The sequence below is a fragment of the Triticum aestivum genome, chromosome 6A, assembly GCF_018294505.1.
Source record: "Triticum aestivum cultivar Chinese Spring chromosome 6A, IWGSC CS RefSeq v2.1, whole genome shotgun sequence".
NCBI lineage: Eukaryota > Viridiplantae > Streptophyta > Magnoliopsida > Poales > Poaceae > Triticum > Triticum aestivum.
This window is the reverse complement of record NC_057809.1, coordinates 182,635,390-182,644,539: the sequence shown is the minus strand read 5'-3', so window position 1 is coordinate 182,644,539 and position 9,150 is coordinate 182,635,390.

The following is a 9,150-nucleotide window of genomic DNA, read 5'->3' as shown; positions in this document are numbered from 1 at the left end:
AGGGTGGTGGGCGCCCCCCCATAGGGCGCGCCCCCTGCCTCATGGGCCCACGATGGCCCTCCTCCACTTATCCCAGCACACATCTTCTTCCTCTGTCTCACACAAACCCGAAAAACCAACTCAAGCACGAGTTCGAGCCACTTTTGCTGTGATTTTCGATTTCCTTGCTCAAAGCACCTCTTGCTCAAAGCATAGGTGACCATGTTCTTGAGATGCATGTCAAATTTATATGGTTCCAAGTAGTTTTGATGCATGATATAGGCTCTAAGCACTTGTAGGAGTAGTTGCTATCAGTTTTATTGAAGTTGGTTTACTTTTGTTTGAAGTTACTAAAAATTTCAGAATTTTTCAAAATATTATGAGGAGATTCTTGAGGGGCTCATCGAGCCAAAGCTCGAAGGAAAAGGCACCCAAGCCTAAGTATAATCTGCCTCGCACCGCGGAGATTCGGGCGTGTGAATGGCCCTCTGAGGATTTCTTGAGAGCAGCTGGTATCTATGAAGATTTTCATGAACTGGCTCACAATGCAGGCCTCACCGCTTTCCTCCATGACCAATGCGATCAGTATCTCTTACTCACAAATACCTTTGTGCAAAACTTTCAATTTCATTCTAGGAACTCACCACCCACGGTGGAGTTTCATTTATATGATGAGCATAAGGAGATGTCACTTTATGATTTCTGTCGGATCTGTTTAGTCCCTTTTGAGGGCAAGAGAGAAGAACCACATCATGATGATGTGGAGGGATTTATTAATAATATCACTGTAGGAGAAACCAGGAAGGTTTCCGATGCACGAATCACTAGCATACATTTTCCTGTTTTACATTACTTTGCCTTATTTGCTAGTCATTGTTTAATTGGACGCAGAAATTGTGGAAACCTTAGTATCCCTGATTTAATTATTCTACTCCAAGGTTTATACAGTGATAACACTTTTAGTATGGGCGGTATTATTGCTAGATGGTTAAATATGAACCGTACTAAGGGCCCCATCTTTGGAGGCATTTATGCTACACGCCTAGCTGCACATTTTAACATATCTATTAGGCATGCTGAGAAGGAAGAAAAGGTGCTGCCCCGTGTTTATCTAGATCATAAAAGTATGGTGGCACATGATTTTATTGTTAAGAATAGGGTAGGAGAGCTTAAATATCAATTGTTCTTTAATAAACATCATCCTGAGACTATTACCTTGCCCGCTCCTTATTTGTTTGATTTGACTGCAGGCACGTACCTTATTCCGTTGACGACTATTCATGCCTACCGAAACCCTACACCAGCCGAGGAGCCAGAATCAGAACCACAATTTGATCCTTCACGACAGTCTAACTATCAGTGGGATCCAGAGATGATTGCCAGCCAGTGGCAATCGGAGCCTTCTTCTTCCTCATCACAGTATGACCCCAAAACCTATTATTATGGATATCCGCCAGGCTAGCGGTGGCCATAGACCAACTTAGGCCAAAAGCCTAAGCTTGGGGGAGTACGTATTTCTCACCGACATTACATTTATGTTCACACACACTCATTGCTAGATGTCGGTGCTCATACTTTTTCACTGTAATATCCATGCTAGTTTATTTTCCTTTTTATGCTTTCTTCTTGTGTGTTTAATAAACCTTAAGAAAACAAAAAAAATTAGTAGTAGTTTATTTTTCTGCTATAGTAGTAATAATTAAAAAGAAAACCCAAAAATATTTCCCGTTCTTCTTTTGCTTGTTGGGAGCTTTCCCGTGTAAATAGTTTTATTTCTTTTCTTTTCTTTGGGGGTCAGTAGGAGAAGACCATAATTAAATTGTTGAAGTGGCTCTTATATGCATTGTTGTTGAATTAACCAAAGAGCCCATATTGCCTTGTCTTCTCCTGTTTATTGAATGCTCGCAGATTCCAGCTTAGTCCAATGCACGTACACTCTTATTATTATTCACACCGTTCGGTCGTGCAAGTGAAAGGCAATTATGATGATATATGATGGACTGAATGAGATGAGAAAAGCTGGTATGAACTCGACCTCTTTTGTTTTTGTAAATATGATGAGTCCCGCGTTCTTGATTCAGCTTATTATGAATAAACATGTTTGCAATGACAATTAGATATCGTAGTTGCTTGTGTCATGCTTGATTAGCTATGAGTTATAATGATTTACCTTGTGTGCCAGCATGCTATTAAGATGGTTATGATGTGGTATGATGGGGTGGTATCCTCCTTTGAATGATTTAAGTGACTTGACTTGGCACATGTTCACGCATGTAGTTGAAACAAATCAACATAGCCTTCACGATATTTATGTTCATGGTGGATTATATCCTACTCATGCTTGCATCCAATGTTTATTAATTTTAATGCATGTACATGGCTGTTGTCTCTCTCTAGTTGGTCGCTTCCCAGTCTTTTGCTAGCCTTCACTTGTACTAAGCGGGAATACTGCTTGTGCATCCAATCCCTTAAACCCCAAAGTTATTCTAGATGAGTCCACTATACCTTCCTATATGCGGTATCTACCTGCCGTTCCAAGTAAATTTGTATGTGCCAAACTCTAAACCTTCAAATAAACATTCTATTTTGTATGCTCGAATAGCTCATGTATCAACCAAGGCTGTCCTTATCTTCCGTGTTAGGCGGGTTATTCTCAAGAGGAGTGGACTCCGCTCCTCACTCACGAGAAAATGGCTGGTCACCGGGATGCCCAGTCCCATGCTTTATGCAAACTAAATCAAAATTAATTGCAAACAAAACTCCGCCTGGGACCTGATGTATGTTGGAGGCACTCGTTGTTTCGAGCAAGCCATGGATTGATGTTTGTTGGTGGAGGGGGAGTATAAACTTTACCATTCTGTTTGGGAGCCGCCTATAATGTGTGTAGCATGGAAGATATCGCCGTCACTCGGTTGTTATGTTGACAATGAAAGTATACCGCTCAAAATACAATTTATCTCTATTTCAAAACCAAGCTCTGGCACCTCTACAAATCCCTGCTTCCCTCTGCGAAGGGCCTATCCATTTACTTTTATTTTGAGTCATCACCCTCTTATTAAAAAGCACTAGCTGGAGGAGCACAACTGTCATTTGCATTCATCACTATTAATTTATGTTGGGTATGACTATGATTGGATCTCTTTTACCATGAATTACAATGTCTAGTCAGTCCTTGATCTTTAAAGGTGCTCTGCATTTATGTTTTGCGGTCTCAGAAAGGGCTAGCGATATACCATCTTGTTATATCATATTATGATTGTTTTGAGAAAGTGTTGTCATCCGAGATTTATTATTATGACTTGCTAGTTTATTATGCTATTGATATGAGTAATTATGAGACCTGAGAATTATTGCAAATGCGGTTAGTTATGATCTATGCTGAAAACTTGAATGCTGGCTTGACATAGTTACAACAACAAGAGCAAACAGAGTTTGTAAAAGTTTTTCTTTCTTTCTTTCAGTTTGTCAACTGAATTGCTTGAGGACAAGCAAGGGTTTAAGCTTGGGGGAGTTGATACGTCTCTGTCGTATCTACTTTTCCAAACACTTTTGCCCTTGTTTTGGACTCTAACTTGTATGATTTGAATGGAACTAACCCGGACTGGCGCTGTTTTCAGCAGAATTGCCATGATGTTGTTTTATGTGCAGAAAACAAATATTCTCGGAATGACCTGAAACTCCACGGAACATCTTAGAAAAAACAATAAAAAATCCTCGCCAAATATGAAGACTAGGGGGCCCACACCCATCTCACGAGGGTGGGGGGCGCCCCCCTAGGGCGCGCCCCCCCTAGGGCGCGCCCCTACCTCGTGGGCCCCTTGGAAACCCTCCGATGCCAACTCCAACTCTATATATTTGCTTTCGGAGAGAAAAAAATCAGGGAGAAGAAATCATCGCATTTTACGATACGGAGCCGCCGCCAAGCCCTAAAACCTCTCGGGAGGGCTGATCTGGAGCCCGTTCGGGGCTCCGGAGAGGGGGATTCATCGCCGTCGTCATCATCAACCATCCTGCATCACCAATTTCATGATGCTCACCACCGTGCGTGAGTAATTCCATCGTAGGCTTGCTGGACGGTGATGGGTTGGATGAGATTTATCATGTAATCGAGTTAGTTTTGTTAGGGTTTGATCCCTAGTGTCCACTATGTTCTGAGATTGATGTTTCTATGACTTTGCTATGCTTAATGCTTGTCACTAGGGCCCGAGTGCCATGATTTCAGATCTGAGCCTATTATGTTTTCATGAATATATGTGAGTTCTTGATCCTATCTTGCAAGTCTATAGTCACCTACTATGTGTTATGATCCGACAACCCCGAAGTGACAATAATCGGGACCACTCCCGGTGATGACCATAGTTTGAGGAGTTCATGTATTCACTATGTGCTAATGCTTTGTTCCGGTTCTATATTAAAAGGAGGCCTTAATATCCCTTAGTTTCCAATAGGACCCCGCTGCCACAGGAGGGTAGGACAAAAGATGTCATGCAAGTTGTTTTCCATAAGCACGTATGACTATATACGGAATACATGCCTACATTACATTGACGAATTGGAGCTAGTTCTGTGTCACCCTAGGTTATGATTGTTACATGATGAACCGCATCTGGCATAATTATCCATCACTAATCTGATGCCTACGAGCTTTCCATATACTAGTTTACGCTTATTTACTTTCCCGTTGCTACTGTTACAATCACTACAAAATACCAAAAACATTACTTTTGTTGTCTTTACTTTTGTTGCCGTTACCACTACTATCATATTACTTTGCTACTAAACACTTTGCTGCAGATACTAAGTTTCCAGGTGTGGTTGAATTGACAACTCAGCTACTAATACTTGAGAATATTCTTTTGCTCCCCTTGTGTCGAATCAATAAATTTGGGTTGAATACTCTACCCTCGAAAGCTGTTGCGATCCCCTATACTTGTGGGTCATCACATACTAGGTAGAAACATTAGTCCAACAAGAGATATGTTGACATTAATTACCAAAATCACCCAAGGAGCAATTGTGCTTTCAATCTCCCCCTTTTTGGTAATTGATGACAACATACATCAAAGCTTTAGATAAAGATATAGAGAACAACAAGTAAAGCTTTGGAAAGACATGTAACATGCAAAGGCTCCCCCTATATGTATGCAATCATATAAATATGAAACATAGGAGCATGTGAATGCATAAGCATGACAGAGTAAGCCATGTGTTACATGTATATTGTCTATATGCATCAGAGTGAAAGATGTAAATGTAGGAAATGTGCCTTCATGCTCATGAGTCCTTCTTGCAAACAATACGTACATCAGCAAGAAATCCTCATGCACATGTCTATGATGCATATACTTACCTTGTGGTCTTGAGTTAGCTTAGAAGGTAATGGGCCTGAGTAAACAAGGTTAGATAACACAGATACATCTACTAGCCAGAGCAAACAAAAGAACCACAAAGGTACCAAGACTGGCATGACATGAGAGTGTGAGTACTGAGTACTCTATTGGATATAGACATGTCCCCAAAGGTAAAGATGTGCAATAGAAACAGAGATTTCCTCCCCTTAGATGTATTGCTCCCCCTGAATCTTGTATGGGTTATTGGGAGAAGACAGGGGACAGAAAATCAGAGCAAAAGAAAAGACAACAGAGCTAATGCAAGCAGTCAAATATGATCAAATATGAACATGTCTTTCCCCTCTTAAAGACATGTAACTTCTCTCCTCTTGAACACCAAGCATCTGGGGTTTCCTTACTCTCTTCCCCTCGAGTGTTCTCTCCCCCTATATAAATTATTAAGCATAGAGCTTCGATGTGATCTCTCTCTCCCCCTTTGACATCAACTTCCAAGAAGGGCTCTTCTGGATTTTTGTTTTATTGCAGAAGGGTTTGGTCCTTGAGTCACAAAGCAAGTCGAATGTCAGGACCCCGATTCCAAGTCACATCGATCTAGCCGGTAACACCTCATATCACATTGCGGCCTCACGCACGGTATCCCCACGGGTGTCGCCTTACCAAAGCCCGGGACCGTTTGCGCCTTTTGGCTCACGTATATGATAGTGTCGCTAGCATCGATATGACAGAGAACCCGGGCCGACATGGCTAGTCGTGAACCCAAAGCGGCACTAACCTATGGGAACATGCATACATGAATCACATCTAGCATGTCGGTCAGCGGTGTGTGAATCCGGGCTGTAGCACTGGGCTAACAGGACTCCGGGAACCCGGGCTGTAGCAGGCTAGGCAGGACTCCGGATGTCACCGCGTGACATTTCCCCGAAGGGACAGACACAGGAACGAAGTGAAACACATGTCGGCCAGTCAAGTGTCCTGAGGAGTAGTGCTGGGCTAACACGACTCCGGTGACCGGGCTCTAGCGGACTACTATGGCTCATGGAAGCATTAGACTACATTCCCCCATAAGAGAGGCTGCCAAGGATAAACCACTAGATTGTCGGATCCCACACATACCAAGCATTTCAATCATACACACAATATGCTCGATATGTGTAAATACAACATGACATCACAACATAACTCTACAACTCAAGTATTTATCCATTAGGCTCCGAGGAGCGAGATATTACAACCATGGGTCTCATGACCCAACAATCATAGCATACAAATCAAGGCACAAGCGGAAGCTTAACATGTCTGAGTACAGACATCTACAAATGAAAAAGGCTAAGAAGCCTGACTATCTAAAAGATCCTGTCGAGGGCACAAGATCGTAGCTGAGGTATCAAGCTAAACGTCGAAGTCCACGCGGAACTACTAGCGAGACTGAAGTCTCTCTGCAAAACATAAATTAAGCAAACGTGAGTACAAAGGTACTCAACAAGACTTACATCAGAACTAGCTACATATGCATCGGTATCAACAAGGGGGGGGTGGAGTTTGACTGCAGCAAGCCAGCTTTGACTCAGTGGCTAACCTGAACTACGACTGCAAGCAACTCTTTTGAGGTGGCGCACACGAGTCCACATATTCACCATTCAATACACCACTATGGATCCGCTCCCTCTCCCTACGAGAAGGCCATCCATAGCACTCACACCTATCTTGCGACTTTTAGAGTATCCACCTTCACTTGTCTATGAACTATTATAGGCAACCCAGAAGTCCATTACCGTGGACACGGCTATTCGAATAGATGATGTTAACCCTGCAGGGGTGTACTTCTTCACACACGCTCTCACCACTTACCGCCGTTTACACGACATGTACTCGGCAACCTTCAAGCGGAAGCCCAACGAGGGTGTCGACCACGGCCTACCTAAACACTCAAGTCTCTAGTCCAGTTTTATCGCCTATCCAGGTTCCATCCGCAGGGAGTCCGGCCGAGGTTTCCACATACGACCCCGGACGATGTGTACAGGGTTCCGAGACACCAAACGGGCACCCGGCATGCCCGACCACGGTGTATCTACCGCATCATAGCCCACCCCTAGGGTCAGCGCTACGCATGGCCGCCAACACATATCCTATAAACACCAGAAACTAGTGGCAACTCCTGGACAGAGGACAAGGGTGATCAAGAAGCCGAGAGGGTCCATTGGTTTCGGGCCCAATGCGTGGTAGTAACTGTTTCATGGATCACAAACACAGAACTCAGTTCCTAAGAACGGTTTCAATGAGACAACCCACCATGTACTGCTACATGGCCTCTCACCGCTACCTTTACCAAATCGTGTTCACACACTTAGCTCACACACAGTAGGACATGTTCATCACTGTTCAATTCATCCCCGATGAATCAGACCTGACTCAACTCTAAGCAATAGCAGGCATGACAAACAAGCATGGATGAGTAGACACATCAGGGCTCAAACAACTCCTACTCATGCTAGTGGGTTTCATCTATTTACTGTGGCAATGACAGGTCATGCAGAGGAAAGGGGTTCAACTACCGCAACATGTAACAGTTGAATCGTTGTTGTCCTGATGCAGTAAAAGAGAGCAGGAGCGAGAGAGTGGGATTGTATCGGAATGAACAAGGGGGTTTTGCTTTCCTGGCACTTCTGAAGATAGTATAGCTCTTCATCGGTGTCATCGAACTCATCGTCGAAACCACGTCTATCGAGAGGGGACAACTTCCGGCAATAAAGAAGGAAACACAATCAATGCAATGCAACAATATGATGCATGCTCATGACATGGCAATATGTTGCTGATTGAACTAATGCAACTAGCAACCATATTAAATGAAGTTGGTTTGAACCCTAGGTTCAAATTCAAACCCCGTATGTGCTTTCTTAAATGCCATTTAATTGAATTGTCCTAAACAGAGGATATAAGTTGCTCTAACATGCATGAAAATTCCATAAACAGATTCCTTGAATTTTTCTGATAATTTTTCATATATAAATTATTTCATTCTGAGCCACGGTTGATTTTCTATGAATTTTTAAAGTTTTAAACATTTTCTAGAATTTCCTGAATTAAATTAAATCCAGAAAATGTATTACTGCGTCAGCATCAGGTCATGCTGATGTCAACAGGTCAACAGGGGCTGGTCCGGGTCAAACCTGACCAGTGGGTCCCGCGTGTCAGTGTCATTAGACTAACTAATTTTTGTTAGTCCTAATTCTAGGGTAATTAGCAGGGCGGGCCCGCATGTCAGTGGCTCATCTAATTAGCTAAGTTAATTAACACTAACTAAACCTAACACTAATTAAACCGGTGCCTGGGCCCACACGTCAGGGGAGGTCAAACCCCTGGTCAACCGGGGCTAAACCACCGGCGTTTAGCCGCCGGCGATGACCAGACGCGGCGGAGGGCCGCGGGAACGGGCTCTGGGGCCCTGTTCGCAGCGTGTTGGGCTCGTTCGAGAGCCCAGACCAGCGCGCGTCGGATGGTGGCGCCAGCCGGGCCTGGGGCGGCCGGAGGCGATGGCGGGGAGCTCGGCCGCGGCGGCCAGAGCTCGGGCGTGCTCGGGTTCGGCACTGGGATGCACAACAGGGGCGTGGAGAGGGGCTACGGCCTCCAGGGAGTGTGGCAAACGCGGTGACGCGCTCGGTTTCGAGCCCGCGTGGCTGTGGCCACGACGACGGCGTCGCCGGCGGAGCAGAGTGCTCGGGCTCGGTGGAGATGGCGGCTAGGGGGCGCAACCGAGGCGTAAAGGAGGGGGTTAGGGGCAGGGGCTCACGATGGATGTAGTGGAACGGACGGCGAGCTC